Below are 14,602 nucleotides of genomic sequence, written 5' to 3'. Positions count from 1 at the left end.
TTGCAATTTTGCACCAATCAAGTTTTTGGTGACGTTGCCGAGGAAGTGCATAATATCGTAATTTTATAGTAAAGTGATGAGAATAGTATCATCCTTAGGAATTGGTATCTTACTTTTGATAAATACCGAAATTATACTAATTTCGATTTTATTTAGAGAAGTCACTAAGATTTTTGTAATTGTAATTGAAAAATAAGATCAATTAAAAAAAATACTCGAAGGAAAAGAAAGCTATTGTTCAAAAATCAAATTAATGAGAAAGAAAACTTCTAAGAAATTGATTTTACATAATCACTCATTATGCTTTACTCATCTAACTGATTGAATTTAATTCTCTCCTTTTGTTAGCAAATCTCTAAAAATATCTAAAAGTCTCTTTCAATAGTCAATTGGTAATATTCTTGTTCATCATTTTACACAAGAGTATGCAAATTAATAACGCAAGAAAGCATTGAGACCAACGATTTTAATACTATATAGTTTCATATAAGTCTTTCGATCTCTATATTTATCTATACCGAAATATCCAAAATCTATCCTATAATTCCCTCTTTTGATAGCAAATCACAAGATCAAAATTATTTAATTAATGGCCAGTTAATTAGAAGCAATAAGTTCAAAATAAATCAACAAACATAGAAGGTAATTACTTTAAATTAGCATAGACAAGTAAGCATAGTTCGAAACTAGATTACATTATTTTTTTTTAATAAAGAAAATTTAGATCATGCTAAAAATTAAATTTAATATAAACAAATTCACCATAATTTTTCTGAGAAGAATGAAAGAAAATGAACTAAAAAAATGCTTGTCGCAATCTACAGTGTCATCCTCCAAGTCACATCGCCTTCAAAACGAAAAGTATCACTGTTGTCCTCTCTCGTCTGTGCATCCCAGAACCCAACCAAAAATTAAATTTCCTTCTCTGTGTTTGTTCCATAAAACCAAGAGTCAAAAAGCTACTGCTGCCCACTCAAAATGGAAGGAACTGCTCCAGTACTTTTGGCCCCGCAAGCCGTGTCTCGTACCAAAACAAATCAAATAAAAATATGCTACATTCACGTCCATTCCATCTTGATCCCACATGTTTGCGTCTCTCCAAGTCAAGCCCTTGCATCTCGCTATGTCCAAATCCAAATGGCCCATATTGCACCCATGCTTTTTTACTGTTATCCTAATTTCCATTTAGCCCTTTTTCAATTTGAACCATCTCAACCTTTTCCTTTTCTTTCAATTTTTTTTTTTGAATTTCAGACTTGCCAACATCCCTTTCTTTTCAAATTTAAACGTCTTCATATTTTGTTCAACATCAACTTCGACTTCTTTTGATTCTCGAAAATCTCTCTTCCTCATCTATTTCGAAAATCTGCTTCTATCTTTAAGGTCTTAAAAAATTCAACTTGATCTTTATTCTCAAATGGTACCCGTGACCAACTCTTATATTCGTATACTTTTTCATTTAAACCTGAGAGAGAGATAGTCCTTAGACGATAAGCTTCTAAAATTTAGATCCTTTTTTTCTTCAAATTTGAAATAAATTCATATGATGACAATGAAGCCTGAAAATCAACAAAAATAAATAAAATTAGTAGCCACACTCACAAACCTGCCACAAGGATAACACCCGGGAAGGCCACACGACAACAACGATGACGGCGTGGAGGACCCACATGAAAGATTGGCACCTTTAACGTGGGGTACAAGGGGCCCCTCAGCAGGCAATATAAATTCCTAGTACCAGGTTAGAATTACTCTCCATGTTCCCATATGTACAAGAATTCTCTCTGAGGAATAAAGGACTGACCTAGGCATCATAGGTGTTTCATCAACCTTGAGGCCCCTACTTTCCTTGTGTTTCAGGTGATCAAGCTCGAAGTCCAGCTTGCCAAACACATAATCAACAACATCAGTAAGATTATTGTGTTCATATCATATTATTAACGAATTAATACAAAGTGAAAATACTCATTATAAAGATGTCGCTAGGAAAAGATTAGTCCAGTCACATGGATGATCACCACACTTGAATAACGACTAAGATGAGACAAATTGATTACTTTGGTGTTTGGAATGTGAGCAAGTAATCATCTTGATGCTTTGGGAGCATTCAAGATAAATTTAAAGAGTGTTGCTTAGCTTGGCTAAGATGAGTCTTAAAATAATCATACATGGAGTATTTGCACAAGTTCATGAAGCTTGATTAAAGCAAAATGTGAGATCTTAGGCAGATGCTAGACGAGTGATTGTGTTAAGAAACTCAAGTTAGGGTATTTGAACGTGACAAGCCCAATTGAGTGAGAGTTTGTTACACTCCAATGGACCTAATGGAATCAACGAGAAAGAACTCACTTCAAGGGTAAGAGACCTTCAGAGGGATAGGGAAGAAGACAAAGAAAATTAAGAGAAATTGTTATTGTATTTATCATGAGAGAAATTCCCTTTAGATTAGGCATTATATCCACTATCTTTGTAATAGACTTGTAAGAAATTTTGTAAAACCACCAGTGTATGTAGCTAAGGAAAATAATAGACAAGTAACTAGTGGGCCTAATGAGCCCATGACTCTAATGGGCAGAAGCCCTTACATATTATTAAGCAATACTAAATTGAAAAAAGATAACAAGCTTTAGACTTAATGAACCCACGGAGTCTTTTAGTGCAATGTAGGCCCACATTGGCCCAGACCCTTATTAGCCTCAGAGTTGCCCTAATCCCCTTCATTTCTTCCGATCTTGTCTTCTACTCCCTTTGAATCCTAAATGATACAAAGTATCGTCGGTGCCCTATTACCTCTGCTGCTCATCGGCCAAGCTTTTCACAATGCCCCTATCTTTTAAAGCACCTTGGCCACAAGGTGTAGGAGGGATGCTTTAATTTTGTATTAGTTCTCCCGCATTACTTCTATCCTTTTTTGTCCTTGCCATCAAACCAGGAGGTCTGTCACTGGTCGGTTATCTATTGGCCTGACCCTATATTTTAGGATCTCCTCTAGTTTGGATTGTAACACACTTTGTTGATCAACTGGGGATAGCTGGGTCATTGCTGAAATCCTTTCTCTTTGACACTTCTTGAGCTAGGAGATGTGGATTATCAGGTGGATCTGGGCCATGGTGGGGAGCCTTAGCCTGTATGCCACTTCTCCTACATTTTCCTTGATCTAGAAGGGCCGATAGTACCGTGGAGCAAGCTTCAACTTCCTGCGTTGAACCGCTAGCATTTGACAATACAACTAGAGCCTTATGTAAACCTAGTCCTCTTCTTGCAAAGTTTTTTCCTTTCACTTCAAGTCCGCATTTTTCTTCATCCTCTCTTGGGTTCTGTGTAAGTTATGGCGAAGGAGTTGGATTATAAGGTCTCAGGACCTTACAGTTGACTCCACCTCCTCAACCCTAGTAGTGCCCGATGTGTAGGACATTAACTTAGGAGAGGGATACCTATACAGGTTCTCAAATGGGGTCAGTCTGGATGAGGTATGTGGATTGGTGTTGTACCACCGTTCTGCAGGTGGCACCCATTTGACCTAGTCTTTAGGTTGATCACTCACAAAACATTGAAGATGGTCTCTAAATTCTTGTTCATAGCCTCTGATTGCCTATCAGTTTCGGGGTGGTAGGTAGTGCTGAAGCCCAAGTGAATCCCTTAGGCCTTGAACATCTCCTTCCAGAATATGCTAGTAAATGTGATATCTTGATATGAGATTATGGACTGTGGCATGCCGTGCGGTTTGAACACATGCTTGATGAATAGTTCAGCTACAGTTGTGGCTGAGTAAGGGTGGCCCAAAGGTGTGAAATGGTTGTACTTGATTAGCCTATCCACCACTACCCATAGTTTGCTAAATCCATCATAAGTAGGTAGCCCCTCTATGAAGTTCATGGTGATGTGAGACCATGGCTGAGAGGGGATAGGCATGGGTTGTAACAATCCTCTAAGAAGAGAAGTGTCAATTTTTTGTAACTGGCAGACCTCACAACTCCTAATAAACCTCTTAACATCAGATATGATACCTGGCCAATAAAATTCCCTCATCATCTTCTGCATGGTTTTATCAAACCTAGAGTGTCCCCCCAAGAACTTCCATGTACAGATTGCAATAATTTAGCCCGAAATCCTAGACTGGGCTGTGTATACTTTGTCTTTATAAAACAGTAGCCCCTTATGGAATAGTGTTGATTCAATTGCCTTTACCTACATCTAGCTATCAATTCTCGTAGGTCATGATCACTTCCATACCCTTGTTTAATTTCTTCTAACCATTCTAGAGAGGGCACACTTATTAAGGCCATGTCAACTCCTTATCTTCTTTGTGAGACAAAGCATCAGTCACTCTATTTTCAGGGCACTTCTTACACTCAACAACAAATTCATACCCCAACAGTTTGCTCACCCACTTCTATTGCATGGGTGTGCCTATTTTCTAATCTAGGAGGTACTTCAGGTTATGATGATAAGTTCGAACCACAAAGGGCCTCCCTAGTAAATAAGGCCTTCATTTTTGAATTGCCACTGCCAATTCATATGGTTCTTTCTCGTAGGTAGATAAAGAAAGGGACCTGCCCTTAAGAGCTTGACTTAGAAATGAAATCGGCCTCCCTCGCTGAATCAACACAGCTCCCACCCCATTATCAGAGGCATCACATTTAATTATGAATGTCTTAGAGAAATCTGGGAGAGCTAATACTGGGTGCTATGTTAGAGCCTCATTTAGACTCGAGAAGGCTGCTTCAGCTTCAACACTCCACTTGAAAATGTTTTTCTTTAATAGAGAAGTGAGGGCAGCAGCTTTGCTACCATACCCTCTTCCAAATCTTCTATAGTAGCCCATAAGGCTAAAAATACTCTTAGGGCCTTCAGACTCTTAGGTTGTGGCCAATCTGGCATGACCTTCAATTTTTTTTGGATCTACTCTCACTCCTTGCCCATATATTAAAAGACCCAGATATCCTACCTCCATACACCCAAATTTACACTTAGACTGCTTAGCAAACAACTGGTGTCTCCTTTAAAGACTTATTGTCAGTTCTAAATGTTCTAGGTACTCCTTATTAGTCTTGTTGTAGATCAGTATGTCGTTAAAGAACACCAACATAGATTTCTCAAATATGGCCTGAACAGCTCATTCATCAGGCTATGAAATGTCGATGGTGCATTTGATAGCCCAAAGGCCATCACTAGAAACTCATAGTGGCCTTCATGTGTGCAGAAGGCTGTTTTAAGAACATCCTCAGGTTTTACCCTGCTCTAATGGTACCCAGATCTAAGATCTAGCTTAGAGAACACTTGTAGTCAACACACATCCTCCAAGACCCATATGTTTTTCTAACCAACATCACTAGTGAGGAGTAGGAGCTTTGGTTAGGCTAGATGACCTCTGTGTTCAGCAGTTCTTGGACAACTTTTTCAATTTCATTCTTATGGAAAAAAGGATATCTATAGGGCTTATTGATAATGGTTTGGTTCCTGGTAATAAGTTAATTGCATGATCGTGAGTCCTACTAGGAGGGAGGCCCCTGGGCTCTTGAGATACATCCTTAAACTGTTGTAAGATCCCTTAAATGGTTCAAATAGTTGTTGCTCTGTGGTAAGGTCATCTTCCCAATCATTTGCAAAATTAATCACTTTCTTTCTAACTTGTTAATTGTTTTGTAGGGACTTTCTTCAAGAAGCTGGGTTGAGGCTATCCCTGTTAAGGTAATATTCTGTCCCAAGGTAATATTCTGTCCCCTCATCATAAACTACATTGTGAGCTGTCTAAAGTTTCACAAGATGTCCCCAATGTTTGTAATCACTGCACACCTAGAACCATGTCACACCTAACTAGTTCCAGGACAAACAAATCCATTGTGAAGGAAAAATCCTGTATAACCACCTTTACTCCTAACCCCTTACATTCACTGAGTAATTGGTCCCCATTTGCCACATATACTTTTACCCTTCCATCTACACATATAGGGAACTTAGATTTCTTGCTACATAAGGAGTCCATAGAGTTATGGGTGCTGCCTGAATCAATCAGGATCATAGCCCACTGCCCAGCCACCTTGCCCTTAACTCTCATAGCCCTTAGGTTAACTGAACCAATCATGGCATGAAGGGAGATCTCAGGATTTCCAAATATTTCAAAAAATTCCACTACTTCCCCTCCATTCTTTGCTTGTGAATTTTGTTTGGGCTCTTCTACTTCTTCTTCCTCCCCCTCATCCACTTCTTCAATCAAGAAGAGCTAGGGATTCTTACACTTATTCCTAGGATTTCATTTGGAATCACAGTAGTAACATAAACAACTATCTCTTTTCTCTTTCATTTGACTAGAATGTATTTTTTGCATTGACACTAAGGCCTTGCTCAACAACTTATTAGGGTCACTGACTGGATTACTCACGCCCTTCCCAGCTCTTGCATCAAAATACTTAGGGTTAATACTTCTGAAACCCTTCCTACTAACCTTCACACTCTCCTCATATATTTTGGCCAAACTAAAGGTTGTTAGTAGGTCTTGGGGGGGAGGGGGTTAAACATGCAGACAGGTAGCTTAATTTCTTCCTTCAGGCCACTTAGAAAACATATCAATTTATGCGAATCTAACAATCTCCTAAGTCTATAAAAAATTGTCTCAAACTCCACCTTATACTCCTCCATTGACCCTATTTTTCTTAGTCTTGTGAGAACCTCCATGAGGTCATCATAAGAGCTGGGGTCAAACATGATAAAAAAAAAAGCCCTAACAAAGGATTCCCAGACCACAATTGCTCCTGATTCCTCTCCCTGGAATGAAGGGAAATCTATTCTCACTAACCTAGGTAAGATGTCACCATTCACCTCTCCATACCCCTCAGATTTGTGATGGCTTCTTGATCAAGAGTCTTCTTGTTGATGCCCATTATTTTTCTTCTATTTCCCCAACGTAAGAGCCGCCAGTTGGTGTACTACAAAGTCTGACTGTCTCTTCATAGTGAGCACTTCAGCCTCCAAGGTTTTAAGTTGAGACTCGGTGGCCTTTTTGAAGCCATCCAAGCCGTCCTATAGCTGGTTTAGCCTCGTACCTTTTGCCATATGTGGTTGAAACAATGGCCAAGGATATCTTGCCTTTGGATACTAATTATTACACGCCTATGGAATCAACAGGAAAAAAACTCACTTCGAGGGTGAGAGACCTCTAGAGGGATGGGGAAGAAGACAAAGGAAATTAAGAGAAATTATTATTGTATTTAGCATGAGGGAAATTTCCTTTACATCAGGTGTTATATTCACTATCTCTGTAACAAACTCTTAAGGAACTCTATAAAACCATCAGTAAATGTAGCTAAGGAAAATAACAAACAAGTAATTAGTGGTCCTAATGAGCCCATGACTCTATTGGGCAGAGGCCCTTACATATTATTAAGCAATATTAAACTAAAAAAAGATAACAAACTTTAGACTCAATGAGCCAACGGCCCGAACACTTCTTAGCCTCTGAGTTGCCCTAATCCCTTTCATTTCTCCCTATCTTGTCTCTTACTCCATTTGAACCCTAGCCCATACAAAGCGTCATTGGTGCCCTAGTTACCTCTGCCACTCATCAACCAAGCGTGTTACAGGGTTCCACCTTAATGTACATTCATATTGTATGTGCTATAGATGACCATATGTGAGAGTGATAGGATGGGTCCCTACTTCACCAATATGTGAGTCTTAATGGATCAATAAATGATCTATTCCTACGCCCTTGAACTTGAAACAATGTCATGAGATGAAAATTTAGTATTGCTACTTTAACATGTTTTCTTTGGGCCACGAATGATAGGTCTTGCAAAGCATGTGTAGGAAAGCAATTCGAATTCCGCTCTGCTTGAGGCAATTCGAATTAATCTTATTTAACACTTGTATTGGCATGCAATGATGTTTTCATTGTACATATAATTAGTCCCATTGATGTTTTTTGGTTGTTTTCTTTCCACATAAAATATTGTCTCAAAAGAGTAGTGTGACGGTAAACAAAAAGCAAATTCATTGTACACATAAACGACAATGATTTTATCGATGAGAAAAACCCAGGAGATAGCAAAATCCCTAAGATACTTAGAGCCCATTTGGATATTTAGAACATCTCAGTTTGTTTGTGAATAGTAGGGAAATAGTTTGAGTTAAAATGTTTTATTGGGTTTTGGAAAAGAAGAAAGAAAAAGTTGAATAAAAATATAATAAAGTTAAAAATTGTTTGAATATAATTTTTTATATAATTTTTATTTTAGAATTTGAAAAAGTAGTATTTTTTTAGAGTTTGAAAAAATTGTAATAATTAGGTAATAATTAGATAAAAAGTTGAAAATTTGAAATTGAAAAATATTTTATGTTTGAGTAATATTTGGAAAGAAATATCCGAGAATGTCTAATAATACTTGAGAACACTTATGTTCCCAAACCAAAGTTTAAAGAATTAGATATACTTGAAATAATATAAATACTAATAATGAATCCGTAAAATACTTAAAAAAAGAATTGGCTATATTTAAAGAATTCATTTTTTGATTGATTTCCAATCAATCCCATTAATCTCACTTCACCATCTCTTCACGCAGCATTCTTGTTCTACTTTTGTTGATAATATTCAAACCTCCTTGCATTGTATCCCTCGTTCTCAGCCCAACATCTTTAGACTTTATCTGATTTCTACTACATGTAGAAGGATTTGAGCTTTAATGGGATGTTTGAAAAATTAGATAAATGAAAATTTTGTAAATAGTAGTAAGATAGTTTATGAATAGTAGTGAGATAGTTTGAATTAATGTTTTATGGGTTATAGGAAAGGAGAGAGAAAAAGTTGAATAAAAAATATTATAAAGTTAAAATATTGTTAAAATATAATTTTTTAATATAATTTTTATTTTGGGATTTAAAAAAGTTTGAATTATTTTTTATTTTTTGTTTGAAAATTTAGAAAAGTTGTAATGATTAATTTGAAAAAGTTATAATAATTAGTTTGAAAATGTTTATATTTGATTGATGTTTAGGAATGAAATGAGATAAGATGAGACCAAAATTATTTCCAAACATCCTTTAAATGATGCTTTGATTCTATAGATTAGGAATGTGTTGAAACAAATGATTCTTTCAATAAAATAGGTGTTGGGTTTTTTGTAACTTTTCTAGGTTTAAATAGGTGGAATCGGGTAGAGATTGGCCAATCTATGTTGCCACCATCCACTGTAGGAGTAAGTAGGGCACCAACATGACAAAGACTTATGGTTGGTACTAGTCACCAAGTTTGGACAGTTAACAATCACTATGGCCCTCCAAACCTAAATCCTTTAGTTTGATTTTGTGGAAAACTAAAGGAGAAGAAATCGCATTAAGCATAGGATGCTAGTTGTGGATGCAATTTTCTGACTTGGTCAGAGCCCAACAATACGATTGAATGGCTCACTATGATAGCTTGACCGTTGATATGGTGCTCAGATTCTCATCCATGAAATAAATAGTAAACAAAATATGTAAAATATAAATAAATAGAGAGACATATAGATTATGTTTCGTGATAGTATAGTTTCTCATGACCTTACATAGCTCTTTGACCTTAAATAGCTCTTAATACAATATAGAAAATAGGATTAAAGAGTGGTTGAGGAAGATCACGTCCTTGTAGAAATATGGAGAGAAATGATCTTAAGAGTGTAGAGAATAAAATGTGTCACGTTTATAGAGATCTCCTTCTTTTATAGGGTCTTTTTGCTTATTTGAAATAGCTTAATTCTACTTGCTTTATGCCATTTTCACATTTTTGTATGTTAGTCAATATCTTATTGCTTTAACTCTTTCTTATCTTATCTCTTTCTTTTAAATTTAACAATGGGCTTCTAATGGGTTGGACCCTAGTTAATTTTATACAACACTAGTCTTGATGAATTTGTGTTAGAGGGACTCCACGGGCGATGGATGGCACTAGTATGGCTATTAGGGTTTACAAAAGATTAACTTGGTGAGTTTTGAATCCACTTAAACTTCTTTATACTTCAAATATTAAAGTGTCATTCTACCTACAAATTGGGGTGAAGTACAAACCATTCACAATATTGATTTTTTTTTTTTTTTTGTTATTTGCGAGATTCGAATTTATAAATCTCTCTTACAAACTAAAAATTGTTGCATCAACGATGTAGAACATGTATCCTCCTCGTAGTCTTGTAAATAGAATCTTATTTAAAAATAATAATAAGTATTGACTAGAGCGTTTAGGATTTGTTTGGGAATACAACTATTTTAAGATATTCTTGGACTACTTCACTGCTATGCACAAACTATTCACTACCATTTTATTACTATTCTTACTAATATTTACAGATTATATGAAATACTCTTAATATTTAAACATAATCATTTCATCTGCCTGGACATTTTTTTTCTCTCTAAAAAACTGCTCTTTTAGTTGAAAGCCCATTTCAATTTAAGGCTCGATGAGTCCATAGTCATTGTAAGGACTGGTTTATCTATGGAATAGGTGATTGAGCTGAAATATTACATATTTCATACATTTAGAACCAACATATTTTAATCATTTCATGACATTATTATTGGTTTTAGATGAAAACATAGTTAATAAGCATAAATACGAGTTGTGATTTTTAATTGATTAATATCATGCTTATGTTTAATTTTATAACTATGATTTAATTGGACAATATTTCCTCACATATATAATATATTTTTAATAATCTAATTTTCCTTTTAATTTATTTTTGAGTGTTATTTTTTCTCCTTATTTTCAGCTTAAATAAAATTCACATGGGATCTAGTTGGAACTTTTAACCAAAAGTACATGCTAATTGAGAGGAGATATAAAGAAACATGCAGAAAGAGAGACTCAAGCATATGCAGCAGGACTTTTCTTAACAAGACAAAAGTAGGTGTTTCAGCTTTGACAAAAAGAGGATAGCAGAAGATAAGACAAAGGGAATGAAGGACGTTGTGGATTTGGGCAGCTGAAAAAGACACAAAAAATGAAGACTACTTTGAACATAAAAGAACTTTCGGTGGGAAGGAATCATTGAGGCACGTTGAAAGTGGGGACGTTTTTATGTAAAGAAGAAAAATTGGTATTTTTCGGTGGACCAGGACAAAAAAAAAAGAGAGAGAAAAAAGGAGGATTACGGGGAGTAAGAGAGGAGGAAAGCTGAGAGGCTGAACATGAAAGTTGTAGGAGGGGTCTGAAAGTCGTAAGAACAGGTTTTGAAAAAGAAGAAAGGGACTTACGTAGACTCTAGGACGCAACACAGGAACACGAAAGAAATATAGATAGAGAGATTTTCTGGACGCTGGACTGGAGTGGGTTTAAAAAGATGGAGAGTGAGACGTGAAAGGGGGATTCGGTTTTTCGTCTAGGGTTATTGTTTTTTGTCTGGGGGAGTTTTACGAAAAGTTGAAGGGACTTACAAAAAAAAGAAAAAGAGAAGAAGAAAGGGATAGACGCTTACGAGATTACGGAAGTGGATCACATAGGAGCGGTTCTGAGAGAGATTTCGTAGAGAGTTTATCTGGGAGCTTCGGACTGCAGCAGAAGATGCCAAACGGAGCTCTGGTTCCCAATGGGACGTTTTTCGAAAGGAAAAAAAATATAGTTTGGAGGAGTAGAATAGAGTAGAGAGCAGTTTCCTATACGCCAGCTGGTTGAAGTTAGGACTGGTGGGTTCAATGACTTCAAGGTAGGGCAGAAAGTAAAAAGAAAAAAGGGAAAGAGAACAGAGATGGAAAGAGCAAGGAGTTTCGTATGGGAGAGTACTGACTTTGGAGGGAAGTTGGACGTTTGGAGGAGACTTACGGGAGCAGCTGAAGGGAAGACGTGAGGACAAGAGTTGCTACGGACTGAGCTTGGATCATGCAGGGGCCCTCTCTCGGTAAGAAACGCAACACAGTGACGCGGAGGGAGTTTTTAGCTCTATTGTCTCTCCATCTTTGTTCTCTTGTGATTGTTTTCTAGTGTTAACTTTTGTGTTTTATTTTAATCTTCTAATGAATAATGTTTATTTGATTTCCATGAATCTTGTAATGAATATGATTGGCTAAACTTTCGTACTAAGGTTAGAGGTGAAGTTTAATGATTTAAATATTGTTTTCGGATTAACATTTGAATTAATTTTGTGGGCTTGATCGATTGAAAGATTTTATTATTGGATATTTTGATTATCTATATATTTATTTTGATTCATTGTGATTTCTAAATACAGTGAATACTTGAAAAAATCCTTGTGATATTCAAATGAGTTTGTGAATGTTTTAACCATTAATTGTCCATGCTTAATCATTAGTGATTATTTTTCTTGACTTTAAATGCTAAATCCTCCAGTTAAAAGGAATCATTATTCTAGTTTAATTGAAGTAAATCGATCGAAAACAATATTCTAAATTATTAGATGGATCCTCGAAATCTTAGTTATTCTCTATATCAATTTATTTTATCATTTTAGTTTTATTCTGTTACTTTAAAATTTTCATCTCAGTAATTCTCTTGTATATTTGATTGCACGTTCATTTTAGTAATTTATTTTCATTGTTTGAGTTATTTTCTTTATTACACAAGTCAATCCCTGTGATATTCCGTTTCTACATGTATTTTCACTAAATGAGTATTTTATTTTAATTAAAATATTAATTATCGTTTTGAATTTAGATTGTTGTGTAATTTAATTTCGTTCATTTTTAGATTTATTTATTTTTTAGTTTTTACTAATTATTTATTATATTTTAGTTTGATGTGGTGTTTAAATTATTTTAATCGTTTTATAGCTTTTAAAATTGTTTTCGTCGGATCAGTTTCTAAACTCCAGAGGTGAGGATTGGACCTCATTTCTTTTTTCCATCTTTTCTTTTTCTTTTTTCTTTTTCTCTTTTCTTTTTCTTTGTTTCTTTTTCTCTTTTCTTTCTTTTCTTCTTTCTTTCTTTTCTTTCTTCTCCTTTCTGTTTCTCCTCCCGCTACGCTCTCTCTCTCTCTCTCTCTCTCTCTCTCTCTCTCTCTCTCTCTCTCTCTCTCTCTCTCTCTCTCTCTCTCTCTATTTTCCTTCTTCGCCCAGAACCGCCGCTCGTCGGCGACGTGGTCGACCTCTCTCTCTCTCTCTCTCTCCATTTTCCTTCTTCGCCCAGAACCGCCGCTCGTCGGCGACGTGGTCGACACCACCCACCTAGAAATCTTCCCCTCCGGCTAGTGCACCTCCCCACCAAATTTCACCTCCATCTGAGTCACCGTTAGCCGCCACGAGCTCCTCCAAGCCGCACGGTTTTTGTGCATTTTCGCCGCCGTCGTTCCACCTCCGGCCACCATCTCTTCATCACTTCATCACCTACCTCTTACCGTCCTAAACCACCCATTTTCAGCTCCGATCCGTTGCCTGAGTAGCTCCCACGAGCACATCCTTGTTTTTGCCCTTTTTTCACTTCCACCGCCACCCATGGCCAAATCTCACTTCCATTAGCTTCATAAACACCTCTAGGCCATTCCCTATCAATCTCATGTCTTGGTTTGTCCTCGTTCGAAAGTGGATATTTTACAATCCACGATCACAGTGTATTTACACTGTTACGTTGCTTTTTCTCCGCCGTTTGCAGCTCCTTGATCCTTCAAAAATTATCATATAGCGTTGTAAGTATTTTTCAAACTCTACTTTAGATTTAAATATATTATTGCTTTTACAATAAATTCATTAACTGGTTGGTTATTCCGGACTGAGTCCGAGGAGTCGGGGTTCGGATGGATTTAAGGACGAAGTTGTTTGGTTATTGTTGATATTGTTATTTATTGGATGAATTGTGTCTTGAGATGTGCATTGCATGGTGCATTCATGTGCATGTATTAAACTGAAAAAAATATTGGTTTTATTTGTGTAAATGGATTTTTGGGTTCGTGTGTATCATGACTCCAAGTCGGGATGGGGTATTATCTCGGTGGAGCTCCTCTGGTCACTCGGGAGTAGATAATACTGAGTGACATCCCCTGAGTTGTCGCTGGGCGACGACTGGATCGCACGACATGGTAACGTTGTTGTGTCGACTCCGTGGTCCCTAGGCTGGCGGGGACTAGAGGATGGTCTGGTCCAGGTACGCACTGGGCGCGAGACTGGGCATCGCTTGTTTAGGTATCATACGAGTAGTTGTTACCTGCAGTGTGATACATGAGTTAGAGTGTGCGGATGATCCTTAGGGGAGATCATGGTGCATGGGATAATTAGAACGGGTTTTGGATATTGGATACGGGCCATTTTCTGGAAAAATGGTGAGGTTTTGCTTGAAGTTGTTGTGATCCATTTTTTGGAAAAATGGCGAGGTTTTGCTTAAGGTTGTTGTGATCCATTTTCTAGGAAAATGGTGGTTTTTTGGGAAAATTGTGGTTTTCTTAATTTGGACCATTATCTTGGATAATGGCAATGTTTTGTTTAAAGGATATATTTTGGGCCAAAATGAGATTTTTGGCGTGCGTGGAAAAATGTAGATTTATGGGATATGTGCATTTGGCTTTCTTTCATGCATTTGTTGAGTTTAATATATTTTTATCTTGTGGTGTTTGGATTATTACTTACCTGCGGCACCATTTTGGTACCGTAGACTTTGATGCAGATGTGGAGGAAGAGGAGGAGGC

Source organism: Carya illinoinensis, chromosome 11 (genome assembly GCF_018687715.1).
Source record: "Carya illinoinensis cultivar Pawnee chromosome 11, C.illinoinensisPawnee_v1, whole genome shotgun sequence".
Taxonomy (NCBI): Eukaryota; Viridiplantae; Streptophyta; class Magnoliopsida; order Fagales; family Juglandaceae; genus Carya; species Carya illinoinensis.
The sequence above is the reverse complement of the archived record's forward strand: the minus strand, read 5'-3'. Positions refer to the sequence as shown.